This window comes from Drosophila miranda (genome assembly GCF_003369915.1).
Source record: "Drosophila miranda strain MSH22 chromosome Y unlocalized genomic scaffold, D.miranda_PacBio2.1 Contig_Y6_pilon, whole genome shotgun sequence".
NCBI classification, from domain to species: domain Eukaryota; kingdom Metazoa; phylum Arthropoda; class Insecta; order Diptera; family Drosophilidae; genus Drosophila; species Drosophila miranda.
The window spans coordinates 120,723-127,464 of record NW_022881651.1 but is presented as its reverse complement, the minus strand read 5'-3'; the positions used below and the strand labels follow the sequence as shown (position 1 = coordinate 127,464).

General features: G+C 45.3%; 1 long non-coding RNA gene across 1 annotated transcript; it reads right to left on the bottom strand.

The window, feature by feature from the left end:
* Positions 1-2,971: 2,971 nt before the first annotated feature.
* LOC117195159 lies at positions 2,972-4,315 on the bottom strand. Its single transcript, XR_004474963.1, has 2 exons — positions 4,274-4,315; positions 2,972-4,215 (listed from the first exon to the last, which is right to left on the bottom strand). It is a non-coding gene; the product is annotated as an uncharacterized LOC117195159 (long non-coding RNA).
* Positions 4,316-6,742: the final 2,427 nt, after the last annotated feature.

The window sequence follows — 6,742 nt, the reverse complement described above, 5'->3', positions numbered from 1 at the left end:
ACCAGACCTAACCTTCAACGGAAATATAATTCCGCGCAAGAGCAGTCACTGCTACCTCGGTGTCCACTTCGATAAAAGCCTAACTTGGGGACCGCATATCAGAGCTACAGTCATCAAATGTCAAAACAAACTCAAAAAGTTGCACTGGCTCATGAACTCAAAAAGTAAGCTTCCCCTACGCAATAAAGTCATATTGTACAAGGCAACTATAATCCCTATATGGACATATGCCATTCAAGTCTGGGGATGTGCAGCGAAGACGCATCTGAATAAAATCAGAGTCATGCAAGCGAAGGCTCTAAGGGCGATGACAGGTGCCCCGTGGTTTGTTCGGACCACAATGCTGGAAAGAGATCTCCTCATCCCAAAAATTGGAGATCAAATAAACGATCATAGCAGTCTATACAACGATAGGCTCATTAACCATCCAAATGAAACAGCTAGAGAATTACTGCACCCCCAAATCCCACGCAGACTCACACGTCTCCACCCATCGTACATAAAAAATAGAAAAATTTGCTGAATAACACATCATTAAAATGTATATATAAACCTAATCATTAAACTCTTATAATATGTAGTAAGCCAATGTAAATATCACTAATATTAGATCATAGTTTAAGTAAAGCTGATTTCTAATAAAATAAAAAAAATAAAATTAAAAAAAAAACCCTCTAAGGTCTGTTTGGTTAACGCTTCTATCCGATATATGAAATCTTCCACCGACATGGACGAATTTCCGGAAAACCGCACCTTCCATCCTGCGATTATTTGTCCAATCCTATCGGGTCGTAGTCCCGCTATCTGTTGGGATCCCCATGGGGTTACCGAGACAGCCGAATCATTAGCCTGATTTATCGGGGCACCTACGGACTCTCGAGTTGGTATGTGGAACAACTGTTCGAAGGTTTGGTTTTCTCCACTAGGCTGTGAAGATCCAGCAGCTTGGTCATTCGGCGGCTGTACCGTTGGACTTGCCAAACGTTGGAATCCTATTTCCATAGTCTGAGTCATATGAGTCATGGCTTGAGACAACAACCCGATTTGTCCCATAGCGTCCGTCAACGCCTGTGCCATTTGAGCCAAGCCTGGGCTTGCTTCATTCGCTGGCTCGCTACTCGGAACTGGCATGATTGAAACACCGACTTCAGTTGGACCAACAGAAGGTAAATTTTCAGTATTCGCAGCTGGAGCTGCTGTCACACGCTGTGATCTGGTTCTCATTAGAAGCTGAGAAGACTCTACATTCGAGGCGGATGACTGCGCTACGGCTAATTCCTCCGCTAAGCTAGGAGCGGATGATTGTAAGGGCTTGTTGCACGCCGGGCACACGGTCTTTGCACCTCTTCTCGTATTAAAACAAACTAAATGAAATACGTGGTTACAACTTGTTCTTAAAAGCTGTGTCCGATATTCTACCTGTCTTACGCAAATACAGCAGATAATATCGGAATGGTCGTTTGGATCAATCTCGTCAAAACTCCCATTTAATGACATCCTATCCTAATTTGACTAATATATGATTTTCTGTTCTACTCTTGATTATTAACTTTTAACGATCGATATATCTACTCTGTATCCACAAAATTCGGAAACCATGCACCCTTCGTCTAATAGGAATGTGTCCCCCACTGTCTCTGGTGATATTATTAACGATCGACAATCATTACAATGAGTCAACGGATGAACTGGGACCGTTCGGTAGATCTACACCACTGACGGATATCCGAGCAATCCGCAACCCTGACAAACCGATGCCCCTCTACTTATACTGTAGGTCGCAAAAACACAAAAAAGTTCTGGATCGCGGACCACCAAATTGTCCAGAACCACAGTACAGCAGAGCCATTCCACCTACGTCTGTCAAACACAAAAAAAACGGAACAACAATAGAAAAACTGAAGAAGAAGACATAGTTTATGCTGTCCCAGGAAATATACCATCTCCGATTCTATTGCCTTCGTTCGCGGGCAGGCCGTAGCTCTAAGCCACTGACTAACCTGATCCAGGCCAAAACGGCAGACAATGATCAGCAACGGTATGGACAAGTTCCTCCCCCAAACATCACGCTCCCACCTTTGTGGGTAGGCAGTAGAGATAATCCACTTTGAAACCTAATCCGACAGAAAAATTGGAACGCGCTATTTAGCAGAGTGGCCTATCCGGCCAGATACTACAGGTTCGTTGCTATGCCTAGTAAGTTGATTAACCTCGAGCGCGGGGCTTTAAGTCCTGTTAGCAACTGCTACGCAATCCAGCTACTCGAAGTCAATCCCCCAGACAATGCACGACCATGCATATCTCTTGGGAATTAATGGATAAAGGAATAAGTCTTATGACACTGCCTTGAGATGCAGCTCGCATTGGTGTTGATGACTTTATACAAATTTTCTTGGTCGGGGCATGCCGAAGAAGGGCCCCACGTTGGGCGCCAAAATTTTTATATGTGTATAGTTCTTAAAAAACGTTCTTAAAACCCTGCCATAAAATCGGGACAGACTTTTCGAACCCATTTCCATTTAAAATTGGTCTTTACCTGTAGCATACAACGTACAGGTTCTAGGAGCAGATATTAGCTAAACGGGAGTAGGAAGTACGCGCTGGCTTCGGCTTTTGTCTCTGGTCGGCGGGGTGTGGGCATGGAGGATATTTTACTACCCATTTAGAGCTCTGGCAAATGGTCGAGATAAGAATTTATATAAAAAATTAAGTCGCGTACGAGTAGGGAAAGGATACTAGGAAACGGGATACCGGGGGGCAAAGGGACAGATCAGCATGGATACGTAAACGAAGAAGATCACCGGTCAGATCTTTGTCGGCTGCGGTATCGCCCATTGGCGAGAACGCCCACCCTACCATGATCCTTCAGGGCCACCTATTAACAATCAGGATCCCTCCAACAAAGACTGCGGTGGGTCACATCTCCGTCAGACGAGGTTGCATGGTTCCGATATAAGATATTTAGCCTTGGTTCATTTCCAAACTAACTTTATTTAAGCAATCCATAGTTCTTCATTTAAATTCCTATAAAACCTAACGCTAATAGAATTTAGTCTCTAATATAATCCTGCTATTCGATATTGTCTTACATTTATAGGGTATTACTATACAGCATATACTGGGGAAAGAATATCATAGGGGCGAGGTAGGGTATAATGATCTTAAATCTATAAAAATGATTAGTAGTAGGTATATATAAATGCACGAGCTAGGTTATGTGTTCATCATAGGAACAAGAAAACTTCAAACTTCATTACGTAAACTTGGTCAGTGCCAAAACCAGACAAAAATAGGGTATATGGAAAATCGCTTAAAGGCATGAGTAATATGTGTAATATGATCATGTTTGAAGACCAACGAATAGTCACCGCACATTCATTCTTTTCAGATGGCTTACTTGGTTCAGGATAATCACTTACGATACGATTAATAGCTTCGACTCCCACGCAGAAAGATCTTTCGTTGTGTGTTGGATGAGATGATTTGATGGGTGGAGGAGTATGATGATGTGTGTGATTGTGATGAGTATCTGCATAGATGATGAGATGAATGCGTGGCAACCAAAATCAAAAAACTGTAAAAATAATCGGTATTAATACACTACTCATTTGTTCAAGTTCGATTTAGCCCATGGATAGGAATTCCCGTTTTGTTTATACCGGATTTAATTGGCTGTTGCAAATTTTTTCCGTATCAAAAGAACGTAGTTAAACAGAAAGCGGATAAAAAAACAGGGTTTCGCATATCGGGTCTAATGTCGAAAGAAAGATAGAAAATATAACTAAATCCGAGGCGGGGTCGATGCTTCCCGGCTGGAGACCGAGTTCCTACTCGAGGTCTGAAGGTGGCACACGATTGTACCGGGCGCCGGAAAATTCTGCTGCTTCCGATGCCAAGGGTCAATGACCGTGATCCATCTGCGGCGTGAGGTTAGGTACACCCGCACACTTGATGGCTCGTGGGGCGACTGGTGTATTTGAAGAGTCAGTCAGATCATCCCCATGGGTCGAACGGGTCCCGGCGACGCTTGCAGAGCCCACCGATCGGGTTTACTGGAGGAGCAAGTCCATGCCCTCGGCTACCGCCTCATCCGAATGTCAAACGGTTGGGGTTTAACCGGTGGTACGGGCACGTGGCCAATAGAGGTCTCCGGGAATAACCAATCCGTAACTTCTAGACCAGCGTTTCAATACGTAGATACTAGTGGTGCTAATCCTACGCGGAAAGAACAGAACATTTTTCAACGGGTCGCTGTAGCTGGGTGGATAATAACCTCAACAGAATTGCACCACTGTTTTGAAAAATTTTAGTACGCTCGTTTTCCAAATGGTCGAACGGCTGCCCCAGTATTGGCAATATATAACTGGCGCGTCGACTCAAATTAAATGATCACTTTGAGCCGCACTTGGCACTTGCACTAGGCTTTGACTTTGGCTTGACCTTGGTTTAGCGAACTGGGTCAGCTCTACAAGACTTCTTTTTCCACTGCCGGTCACTCTGACGGTCACGAGGAGAAAAAGAAAGAGGCTGGGCCGGCTAAGTACAGCAACCCACGTTTTTTTCCACACTTTCTATTGTCTTCTTCTGTTATACAGAATCCAGACACAGCAATATTTCATAAAATATAGTGCATGGCAGAAAAATTGCATATCAAAGCGTTGCCGCTTGGTCGCAAAACAGCTGTTGATAAGCTTTATCAAAGCTCAAAAGATCTTCAACTCGAATTTTTTTTTCGGCCTAGTTTTATGCTGTAATTTTGGGAGTTAGCCGTGGGTAATTACAATACAAGAAGGCACGACAAGCGTCGAATATTACACAATACAGTTAAAAAAACAGACGCCTGCTGCCTCTGGCCCACGCACTGGGCGACGACGTCCAGAGCAGCCATTGAGCCGTTCCCAGGCACCACAACAGCATCAGCTACAGCAGCTGCAACAGCAGCCGCAGCGCGAACAACAACAGCGACAGCAGCAGCAGCAGCAGTTTGCCAACAACCGCTCCCGGCAGAAGATGCAGCCGAAACGCCAATCTTTCGTGGGATCCTGCAGCCAGGCACTGTTGGAGAATACGCAGAGGATGACGCGATTGGAAAAGAGGCTGGAAGTCATGATGTCACTACTCACCTCGCTCATCCAATCCCAGGCAGTGACGGCAACTCCAGCAGTTCTAGAAACATCGGAAAATCCACCAACAATGGTAGCAGCAACAGTGGTTGCCCCAGCTCCAGCAGCCAGGCGGTCAAAGAAACCACCACGATCAGAGCCACCACAAAAAACGTTAGGGCCAACGCCAGCCGCCATTCCAGAGACGGATCCTGAAATGGATGAAGAAAATGATGACGATGAGATGTGGACAGATGACGACTCCATGGATGACATTAAGGCCTACGCCCGCAACATGAGGTACCATCTTGACAACCAGATATCCTGGAACGCTGTGTACTAATTGGACACATCTCTGCCACTGCATTGGATTAAATGACAAATGCATATCACTCACATGCCACAACAAAAATGAACAACGGACGCTGCCGCCATCAAAGCATTCAGAGTGCCATGTGTACCTGGAATGGAAATACACACACACACACTCACATCCATTACACTTGGGCGGCCGGACCTGTGCCGTTCGAGTTATGCGTGTCGTTGTCCGCCATTGCCCACAGCTGGTGGCCGGACCAGTGCCACTCGCTCTACATTAGGGCCACAATTGCCGACGCACACACACACTCACATCCATTTCACTTTGGCGGCCGGACCCGTGTCGTTAGAGTTATGTGTGTCGTGTCCGCCATCGTCCTTAGTTGGTGGCCGGACCAGTGCCACTCGCTCTACATTAGGGCCACAATTGCCGACGCACACACACACTCACATCCATTTCACTTTGGCGGCCGGACCCGTGTCGCCACAGTAATATGTGTGCCGTCTACTCCTGGCTCCCAGCTGGTGGCCGGACCAGTGCCACTGGTTCTCCAAGAGGGCAGCCACAGCCACAACGACGACGAGGTGCTAATTGCACCTTCTTCTGACGACTTCGGACGACGCCAATTTCGACGACCAGGGGGGACGACGGGGTCGGCCGGTATGCAACGCAATGTCTTTACAAGCATTGTGTTTTGCTATGCCGGCCGATGCTCCGCTGTTTCTTGTCTTCCCTGTAATTATAGAAAAAGATATAGACATTATTTTAAATTGTTATGTTTATTGTAATATTGTAAACGTAAATCAATTGTACCTGTTTTGTCTCGTCTTTGTTCCAGTGTAGTATCTCTTTTATTACCTGTTTTTCCGTCGTCTTCACTCCAGTCTACTACTTATCTGTATTGTTATTTCTGCAAGTGCTTGTCTCTTTTTATTTAGTATATTTCCTCTTATTTTCCACGCAAAGCACCTGCATTGTGTAGTGGCCAGTGAAGCAAACCCAGATTAAATTCCCTAATAATTTCCCAGATATAAAGCAGATTCAAATCACGCGCGAACTTGATTAGTTCGAACACCAAGGCTTTAAAAACAGCTACTTCGAATATGGAGCTTTAATTGCTCGAATGTTCTTTTTCGTCTCTCGAGACCGAATTCCATGGAAGGGTCCCGTTAAAGCTCGTCTATGCCGCTTAAGCCGACAGCGACGGTGAACACGCGGATCAATTCCATTTTTCTCCCAAAACACTTCGGTTGTGCCTGTGCTAATAGTTGCAAACTCTAGTGGAAGTTCACGTGTCCCTGTATTACATAATACATACCAA